The 10,385-nt window shown below is 42.1% G+C and overlaps 1 non-coding gene across 1 annotated transcript; it reads right to left on the bottom strand.

Annotated features, from left to right (window-relative positions):
* Nucleotides 1–269: 269 nt before the first annotated feature.
* Nucleotides 270–343, bottom strand: trnar-ccu. Its single transcript has one exon. It is a non-coding gene; the product is annotated as a tRNA-Arg (tRNA).
* Between the last annotated feature and the right edge of the window lie 10,042 nt (nucleotides 344–10,385).

The following is a 10,385-nucleotide window of genomic DNA, read 5'->3' as shown; positions in this document are numbered from 1 at the left end:
AAATTAACAACTGTGCCTGGGGTGTTGGGTGAGCTGAAGACAGGAATGAAAGGGACAGTATTTGCCTGGTAAGTGCAGGTGACATTACTCCCTGAATGTTGGGTGGCTCACAGTTTAGTAGGAACATTGTACTGGATTGTACCAATGAGAAACAAGTGACAGAGAAGAGTGCTGCACAGGAACAGCTTGGATGAGAAGTTGAAAGGAAATCAATCTGCCAGTGTTCATGAAAGTTTCATTGATGTTTGTTTCTGGGCAAAAATCAACCTCAACCCAGATGGGACTTGAACCCACAATCCCTGGCTTAGGAGGCCAGTGCCTTATCCATTAGGCCACTGGGGCTATATAGAAGTTAATATTGCAGCTATTGGATTATCTGTCTGTCTCTAGAGTCATGATGGGACAGAAGTTCAGTTCCTGTCGAGAATCCCTGTCAAATCTGAAGGTATTTTGTGGCCCAGTACTTTCTTTTCATTCACAACCAAATTCTATCAATTCCAAAGCTCCCAACAATGATGTAACAGGATGTGGTTGTCTCTTGTACATTGACAAGTGGTCCAGTTGAACCTCTTTTTTGCATTGAATTTCATCTGCATTGTGTTCACCCAATACACCAGCCTGTCTGTATCCTTTTGAAGCCAACTGTTATCTTTGTAATTGTTTACTACACTTCTGAATTCCATATCATTTGTGAACTTCAAAATTGTGCCCAGTGCCTCCAAGCCATTAATACATATCAATCAGCAGTGGCTTAGCCCTAACATTGAAGATAGTTATGTTTTGAAACATATCTTTAACTCAAAGAAAAACAGAGAATTCTGAATAAACACCTGCACTTGCAGACATACCCATGTGATCAGGTTGCTATGGGGAAAGAAACTCAAATAGAAATCCATTGAGGTGGGGTGGGAGGTGGGGAGGAGAGGTGGGGGGTCGGGGGGAGAGGTGGGGGTGTGGCACGGTGGCAGTTTTAACCCCTTTTCATAGCATCTCATGGTGAAAGGATGGCTGCTGGCTGAGTTGGAGAGAGAAAGGAGCTAATTCTGTGGGAAGCAGCTGAACTGTTTTTGTGTTAACAGCCAAGCAGGTTGCTTGTGAGAGCTCACTTTCTGTTCAAAAGAAAGGGAACAGAAAACACGGGGCCCCTGAAGATTTATGAACTGATGTGTCATTGCTACTAGTGGTAATCAAATCCTGAAAACTTGAACAGGGTGGAGCAATTGTCCACACTAGAAATTTCAACTTGCCATAGTGGGGAGAAGTGAATCACTGCTGGAGAGCTTGGGTAACTGTGGGCCTATTCTTGCAATGTTACATATCTGCCAGAAGTGTAGCATTGTGTGAAAGAATTTAATAAGATGTATTTCACATTTGGTTCTGTTAGTTTGTGAGTACAAAATTTAACTTTTACCTTAGTGTGTTATGTCAGTTACCTGTTAATTAATGTATGACACACTGCAGCTGCATGAGCATTATATTTGTCATACTCCTGCTTTATCTGTCTCATTTTATATATGTTTAGTTAGTTTACTTCTATATATTTCTAGATTTGGTAAGCAACTTTACTTTCTACCCACTGCCATGGTGGGATTCAAACACTTGTCCTCAGAGATCTAACTTTAATCACAGGATTATTAGTCTAGGATTATTATCTGTTGCCCCAAGGAAGGGAGCCTAAACTGTACTCTCAGTGTGACCTCATCAATGCCAGCTGTAGAAAGACATCCCCACTTTTATACTCCATCTCCCCTTACAATAAATGCCAATATTCTATTTGCCTTCTTATGCTGTGCCTGCATGCTACCTTGTAATGATTCACATACAAGGGCACCCAGATCCCTCTGTACTACAGAACCCTGTAGTCTCACGCTATTTAAATAATATCCTGCTTTCCTATTCTTCCTGCCATAGTGGACACCCTGACATTTTCCCGTATTATTCTCCATTTACCATTTTATGCTCATTCACTTAACCTATGTCCCTTTCAGACTCTTTATATCCTCCTCACAACTTGCTTGTCTATCTATCTTTGTATAATCAACAAATTAGACTACAATACAGTCAGTCCCTTTATTCAACTCATCATTATAGATTGTAAATAGTTGTATCCCCTGTACTGATCTGTGTGACACTCCCACTAGTTACAGTTTGCTAAACAGCAAATGACCCATTTATCTCAACATTCTGTTTCCTGTTAGTTAGCCAGTCCTCTATCCATGCTAACCACCCCTACACCATCAGCTCTCATCCTTAGCAGTATCCTTTCCTCTGGCACCGAATAAAGTGCCTCTTGGAAATCCAAATACATGGCAAAATTTCCCCCACCTCCAGTTTTATGAATCTGTTGAGTGTAAGGTTTTACAAGATGGTTATGTTTTAAACTGTCTATTTAATACAAAGTAAAATTGAGTAATGGAGATGGGCATGTGATCTCCTACTAGTTCTGCCCAATGAGAAGCCTATAAGACCTGGTTACCATGGGCACGGTATGCGGTATGTGCAACATATAAATGTGACATGGGGTATTTGATCGTATTAGTAAGTTAAATGGGAATATCTTCAGTTCAGCCTATCGGTTGTTTACTAGGTAATGTTTAGCTGTAGTTGATTTTAGTTTGTTTGCTCCAAGATGAATCTTCAAATGTGAAAGTTTGTCATGTGATTCTTTCAGTCAGTCACTGGGAATTCAGCTCTCTTATTTAACAGTTATTGGTGATAATAGGGATTGTAACTGACCACCAAATTCATCTCTCACCCTCCTCTCCCTCAGCATTCCAAAGGGACCATTCCCTCTGCGGTGCCCTGGTCTATTCTTCAGTCACTCCCAATAACCCCTCCCATTCCTACAGCACCTTTACTTGCAAGTATGGGAAATGCAACACCTGTCCTTTTGCCTCCTCTCTGCTCACCATCCAAGGCCCCAAATACTCTTTTCAGGTGAAACAGTAACTAGCGCCTTCTTCTTCCAATTTATTATACTGTATTTTCAGGTCACAATGCAGTCTGATCTACATTACAGAGGCCAAACACAGATTGTGTGATCACTTTACCAAACACCACCATTCAGTCTGTGAGTGTGACCCTGAGCTTGCGGCCATCTACCATTTTAATACCCCACCTCGCTCTCACACCCACCTCTCTGTTCTCGGCCTCCTGTAATGTTCCAGTGAAGCTCAATGTAATTTCGAGGAACAACACCTCATTTTCTGATTAGACACTTTACATACTTCCAGAATCACACTGAGTTTCACAATTTCAGACTGTCATCTCTGACACCCCTATTTTGATTCATTTTCAATGCATGCTTCAGTCTTAATCTTGTCTTTCTCTTGTGTTGCTTTCAGATGGCAGCTGTTTCTGCCATTCACACCTCCTCTGGGCACATCTTTTGTTTCTTTACTTGTCCCATTACCAATCCCTTTGGTTCTGCATCGCCAACTCTTTTGTCATTTAATGTCTCTCATCTACCACCCTGTTACAGACCTGCCCTGTTGTTCTTGTTCCACCCTCACCCCTTTCAATTGTTTAAAAACTATCGCTTTTCTAACTTTTCCCATTTCTGATGAAAGGTCATCGACCTGAAACTTTACCTCAATTTCTTTCTCCACAGATGCTGCCAGACCTGCTGATTAGTTCCAGCATTTTCACTTTTTAATACACACGAGTCAGTCAGATCCAATCACATAATGATTACTGGGACCTTTGGAATTGATACAATGCGGTTCTGTTTGGAAAGAAAGGAGCTGGTCCACAAAAACATCAAATCTTCCACTGATCACATGGAGACAAAGGGGAAATTTGCAAGCTCTGAGTTATTAGGTTGTGCTGCTCCAGTGGCCTAATGGATATGGTACTATCTTCCAGAGCCAGGGATCTTATTTTCCAGTCTTGCCTGAGGTGGGCTAGAAACAAGTATCTGAAGATCATCCCTGATTGTTATTCTGTGATAGGAAGGCAGCTTTTGTTTGGAAACAATATCACCTGCATTTTCCAGGTAAATATAATCAAATAAATCTATATCATAGTGGGAGGCCATTCATCCCATCATGTCTGCGCTGGCTATAAACAAGTGATCCGGCCCAATCCCACTTTCCAGATCTTGGTCCACTGATCTGTGACTTTCACACTTACGTTTTGACCTTTGTATTGTTGAATCTGATGGGGGTTTCTAATTCTAGTGCATTTTCAATTCCCCAGCCCCCTCTGGCTGGAAAAAATATCTCCTCCTATCCACGTTGTTCATTCTATCTAAGAATTAAATCTATATTCACTGGGAATCGATTCTCTGCTAAGAGAAGCACGACCTTCCTATTCACTCCATCCAGGCTCCTCATAATTTGAACACATCACTTAAACACCAGAATGAACTGGCTGGGATTGTTCCTATAACTACAATCCTGATATAAATCTGCCTTAAATTCTTCTGCCCCACTTGATTTTTCTTTCCACTGATCTCAGTGGAATCCACTCCATTAATTGTCTGACTGGATTTTCAATCTGTAAGATTGGTGTTGATTTTAATCCTCACCGCCTCCAACATTGAAGCTACTTGTTTCCGGGAGTAACACATGCAGGGGGATTTGTCTCATTGATGGCAACAATCAGAACTGGAGGGAAATCCTCTCACAGCCATGTGAGACTGTGCGACTTGTGACTCAGAGGTGGCCGATGAGGGGACTATGTCAAGTGAATTCTACCTGTTTTATTATGTGGGGCACAAGGGCAAGTTTGGCCACGAGATCCTGGAGTTTGAGTTCAGGCCGGATGATAAGGGTTGACCGGAACGTGCGGAGCTCACTGTGTAACTGTGAATCTGGAGCCTGTGGAGGACAAGAGGTGGTGAAAGGAAGACAGGGCCCAGGGTCCCAGGCCTCGCGCTGCTGCTGCTGAATGTCTCTGAGTCAATGCGCAGCAGCAGCATCAGCAGTAACTCTCCTGTACAGCTCCCTGACTATATAAAAAATACAGACCTTACAACTCCCTGCACACAGCTTCCTCATAAACAGGCTGTTCAGAGTCATTGAAGCTCAAGGTTCCCGGGATCTAAAGCAGTATCCATATCCCCGAACATCCTGCTGTGTTTACCTACTAAACATTAATTCCTTGGCTCTAAGGGCCTGAGGATATGAAAAACAGTAAATTGCTTGTATTCCGTTCTGGCAGTTTTAATTTACAGCACAGAACCAGGCCATTTGGCGCACCTCATCTATGTTGTTGATTATGTTCCACACATGCCTCCTCCCACCCTTTTTGATCACGCTCTCAGGGTAACCTTCAGCTTAATTCTTCCTCATGTGTTTATCAAGTTCCTTGCATGTATCGATACTAGAATCATAGAATGATACAGCACAGAAGGAGGTCATTCAGCACATTGTCTTTGTGTCAGTTCTGTGCAACAGCAACTCAGCTAGTCCCACTACTCTACCATTTCTGTCACCTCTCTTCGTTCTTCTGACCAAAACATATCACTTCACACTTCTCTACATGAAATTTCATCTGCCATGTGTCTGCCCATTCCACCAGCCTGTCTATATCCTCTTTAATTCTATCACTACCCTCCTCACAGTTCACAACACTTCCAACTCTTGCATCATCATCACAATTTGAAATTGTGCCCTTTACACCCTGGTCTAGGTTACAAATATAAATCAAGAAAAACTGTGCCCTCCCTATACACCATCCCCCAGGCAGAGGTAAGTAAAGTTTCTGCAATTCATATTTTTAATAGGTTTGAACTGTTAAATAATGAAATTCTAGCTATGCTAAAGACTAACAATTGAAGATACCACATCGTTCAAAATAAAATGCCAAATGGAACTAATATTTTTCATTTAAAAAGCATAGTTTTGCTGACGTCTGGGGACTTAAATGTTTAATACTTTGGAAAACAATGTAATATTAGATTTAGAAATGATATGCCCAACGCATTTTCTTAGAGCTCAGGCACCTCAAAATTTAGCACTACACATCCCTGCTCTTTCCCCAGTGCTGCTGCTGCTGCCCCGTGAATCAAAAACCACTTCTTCCCCACCAATATTTGAGCCACATATTCAACTCTCTGATCTTATGTCAATGGGCTCATGGCTCATGTATTGACCCAGGGATTATTACCTTTGTGGTTATGCTTTTTAATTGACTCTGTAGCTGCTCATAGTCCCTGGACAGAGCCTCTTAACCCTATCTAAGTTGGTACCCATATGGACGGGACGACAACGACTGAATCATCTTCTTCCCACTCCAAGTTGTTCTATGGCCGTGAGGAGATGTCCTTAACCCTGGCACTGGGAAAGCAACACATCCATAGCAACTCATGCTCTTGGGTGCAGAGAACTGCCTTCACCTCTTTTCCTTCCTAGGTCACTGATTACCACATGGATCACAACTTCCCCATTCCTCCCTCAAAATGTTTAACACCCTCTCTATGATGTCCTTAGGAACTGATCCAACCAGTTCCTGTTGGTACGCTTCTCTGGGGCATCGAATATCTTCACCATCCTGATGTGAAGTAACACAGTGATGTATTTGATGAAGATTGACATCATTGTCTTTGATGTTTGCACTCTTACAAATATACGAGATTCTCTGATGCAGTCCTGAGATACAAACTGTTGTGAATCAAATATCATGATTCATTAGAAATCAGAGCACATATCCAGTAATATAAAGCTTATCAATGGAGCACTGCTTGTCAAAATGACAGACTTCATGATGAAGGAAAACTTTCTCATCCTCCTTCCTAATGATAGACAGTGACATTTCCAAGAAACTATCATTGAACAAGCTGCTTGTGGAAATCAAGTGTGCTCACGACTGCTACTTATTATTACTACAGTTTGTGAACTGGTCGACTTGTTCCTGGACATCAGGTGAGTAGCCACAAGGAGAGGAGAAATTTAGTGTCAATGGAAAGCAATGATCAAGTGTATCATGGTTGCAGCTATCTCTAGTCCATTTGGAATAATGGGGAAAGTGTTGATTTCTCTTGTGGTTTCAAATGTTACATAAGATGATTCAATACTCTTTGTTTTGCTGAAAGCCACCTTTAATCCTCATTGCTGAAATATACAGAGATCAATTAGCTTCAGACAGGGGAATGCCTTCTAGATTGAGAGAAACTTCGATAAAGGAAACCTCTGAAAAGAAACTTGCTTTTTACAATCAATCAACTGCACAAATTCTTTCTGCTCAGGAACCAGTCAGATCCCATCACACGTTAACTCTTTCTCTTTCTCCACAGAAGTTTCCAGACCTGTTGAGTATTTCCAGCATTTTCACTTTTTAATGCAAAGGAGTCAGTCAGATCCAATCGCACAATCATTACTGGGACCTTTGGAATCAATAAAATGCAGTTCTTTGTGAAAAGAAGGGGCTGATCCACAAAATCATCAAACCTTCTAGTGATCACAAGTGGACAAAGGAACAAATTGCAAGCTCCGAGCTGTCCCTTCGCATATCCCCAGTAGCTTCTGGAGCCTTGGATTGTGGTTTCCAGTCTCCTCGGGGTTGGGGTAGAGTTTGGGCTAGAAACAAGGCATTGCTATTCTGTGAGGTGCAGGCAGTTTTTCTCAGGGAGCAATGTCACTGGCACGTTCCAGGCAAACAGAATCAAAGCTATTTATGTCGCAGTTGGAGGCCATTCATCCCATTGTGTCTATGCTGGCTGCAAACAAGCCATCCAGTCTAATCCCACTTGAATGTTCTGTGACTTTAACACTTGAAGTGTTTACTTGGTATTCTAAAATGTGATGAGAGTTTCTCCTCAGGTATCCTCCGATCCTTTAATCATATAGTTTAAATATATTACCACTGAGAATTGAATTCTCTGCTATGGGAAACAGGTCTTTCCTATCTACTCCAGCTAGACTCCTCAGAATTTAAACACTAATTAGACGCCAGCATGAACTGGTTGGGCCTGTTCCTGTGACTACAATCCCAAAGAAATGTCCCATAACAACTTGTGTTGGAAAGAAACCGCCCGAGATTATCCACTCTCTCAACATGGCTAAAAGTCTCCATCCCAGCAGCATCCTTCTAAATCTTGGTTTTGGACTTCCTCTGCTCCTAAATGTTTTACAAATTTGGAAGTAGAGGGATCTACCCAAACAGACACAAGAATGTCACACAAATTTCAAAGGAAGGAATAATTGATACTGCATGAGAAAAGGGTGCTGATTGGTTGGTAAATTGACTCTGATTAGTCAAAGGGTTGCCCTGGAGAATGCACCAGGGAACAATTGTTCCTCATGCTTTGTTTAATTCAAACAAGGCTCAATGCTCATCCATGTTCCTTTTCCCTGTGGAGAGTAGGGCCCTGAATATGAATAGATATAGTTACTCACAAGCATCAGCGAGCAACATTGTGATCCCAACCGATAATCTTAACTTGATTATCAGTGCAATTCTTAGCACACTCATGATTGTTCTCCAAGTGCTGTTCAATCATGGCATCACATCTAATGTTAGACATTATGTTCTGAGTTTAGTAAGCATGGGCTGGTTGGGTATGGTCAGTACTTTTCCTATTATGAACAGCCAAAGGGATATGCTGTTTGATTCACTCCGTCAGTCTTTGTCAGACTGGCATCACACCGGCACTGAAATTCATATACTGCATTATTCATTTGTGTGGTGGACAGAGTGTCTTTTTGTCTTGACAGCCATGCCCTGTTAGTGGAAAATACGACTCATTTTGCTGCTGAATAGTTACTCAAATTTTTGAGCTACCTTCCCCTTCCAGGGCAATCTGAGGTAGACTGGGCACTTTTCAGGCCTGAAGGTGGCAGCCATGGGTAAACTTGTGAGTACGCAAGATACATAATGAGCAATGATCTGAACAGGGAAGCCATTATCCCGCAGGAGAGCTGTGATGCCCACTATTTCAGCACCAAGCTTACACAGTGAGCAAATAGCTCGGGCCCTATTTAGAGATCCTCGAACAAGCCAATTTCATAGTGGATGGAGCTTTAGGAATCCCAATGTGTATATTGACCAGTGAAGGTCGGCTTGCAGAGAGTAGTAGAGAACCCATGAGCTTATTTCTCAACTAGCACATTGAGGAAGGGGAGTTCGTTAGACAACTCCATTTCAAAAGTGTATTTGATTGTGGGATGGAGCACATTGAGGTGTGTAAAGAAATTCTTACATGCAGCTTCAGTTTGAAATATAGCAAACATGTCAACTACATAACTGAAATGTGCAAGGGTTCAGAGGTTAGGGGTCATTGCATTGAAAAGGCTTTTCTTAAGTAAATGAACAAAAATATTGATGAAGACGGGGCTTAGAGGAGAACCTATGACAACACCATTTATTTGGGCATATATGTTCTCACCAGCTTCTCAAGGGCAATTAGGGATGGGTAACAAATGCTGGCCTTGCCAGTGGCACCCACATCCCTTGAAAGAGTAAAAAATTAACTTAATGAGTGATATACTTGCATTGGAAGCAGTTCGAGCAGATTCACTGGGCTGATTCCTGGGATGAAGGGGTTGCCTTATCAGTAAAGGTTGAGCAGATTACGCCGATATTATTTGCAAATTAGAAGAATGACAGGAGATGTTATTGAAACATGTAAGATTCTAAGGGAGCTTGACAGGGTAGATTCAGAGACGATATTACCCCTAATGCCGGAATCTAGAACTAGTGGGAACACATTCAAAATAAGGGGTGCCCCTTAAAGATGGAGATGAGGAGGAATTGCTTCTCTCAGAGGGTCATTAATCTTTGGAATTCTCCTCCCCATAGAGCAGTGGAGGCTGGGTCATTGAATATATTCAAGGCTGAGTTATACAGATTCTTGATCTACAAGGGAGACAAGGGTTATGGTGGGGGGACAGGCATGAAAGTGGAGTTAAGGCCACAGTCAGATCAGCCATGATCTTATTGAATGGTGGAGCAGTTGTGATTGTCGGAATGGCCCACTCCTGTTCCTATTTCTTATGATCTTAGGACACCCTCCAATCAGAGAGTCAGGATCTCAAAAGGATATAAGGAGAAGGGCCAGGTAGCATTTGAACCTTTGTATCTTGAAGTTTAGAGGAAGAGTGTGTGTGTATTTCATCCCTGAATCTGGTAACACGAATGGTACGTGTATTGCAATTGGGTGTCAACATTTCAAATTAACAACTGTGCCTGGGGTGTTGGGTGAGCTGAAGACAGGAATGAAAGGGACAGTAGTTGCCTGGAAAGTGCAGGTGATATTAACCCCTGAACGTTGGGTGGCTCACAGTTTAGTCGGAACATTGCACTGGATTGTACCAATGAGAAACAAGTGACAGAGAAGGGTGCTGCACAGGAACAGCCAAGATTGGATAAGAAATTGAAAGGAAATCAATCTGCCAGTGTTTGTGAAAGTTTCTTTGATGTTTGTTTCTAGGCAAAAGCCTCCC

Source organism: Carcharodon carcharias, chromosome 18, assembly GCF_017639515.1.
Source record: "Carcharodon carcharias isolate sCarCar2 chromosome 18, sCarCar2.pri, whole genome shotgun sequence".
Classification (NCBI taxonomy): Eukaryota; Metazoa; Chordata; class Chondrichthyes; order Lamniformes; family Lamnidae; genus Carcharodon; species Carcharodon carcharias.
Note: the sequence above shows the minus strand (reverse complement) of the source record. Positions and strands in the feature narration are given on the sequence as shown.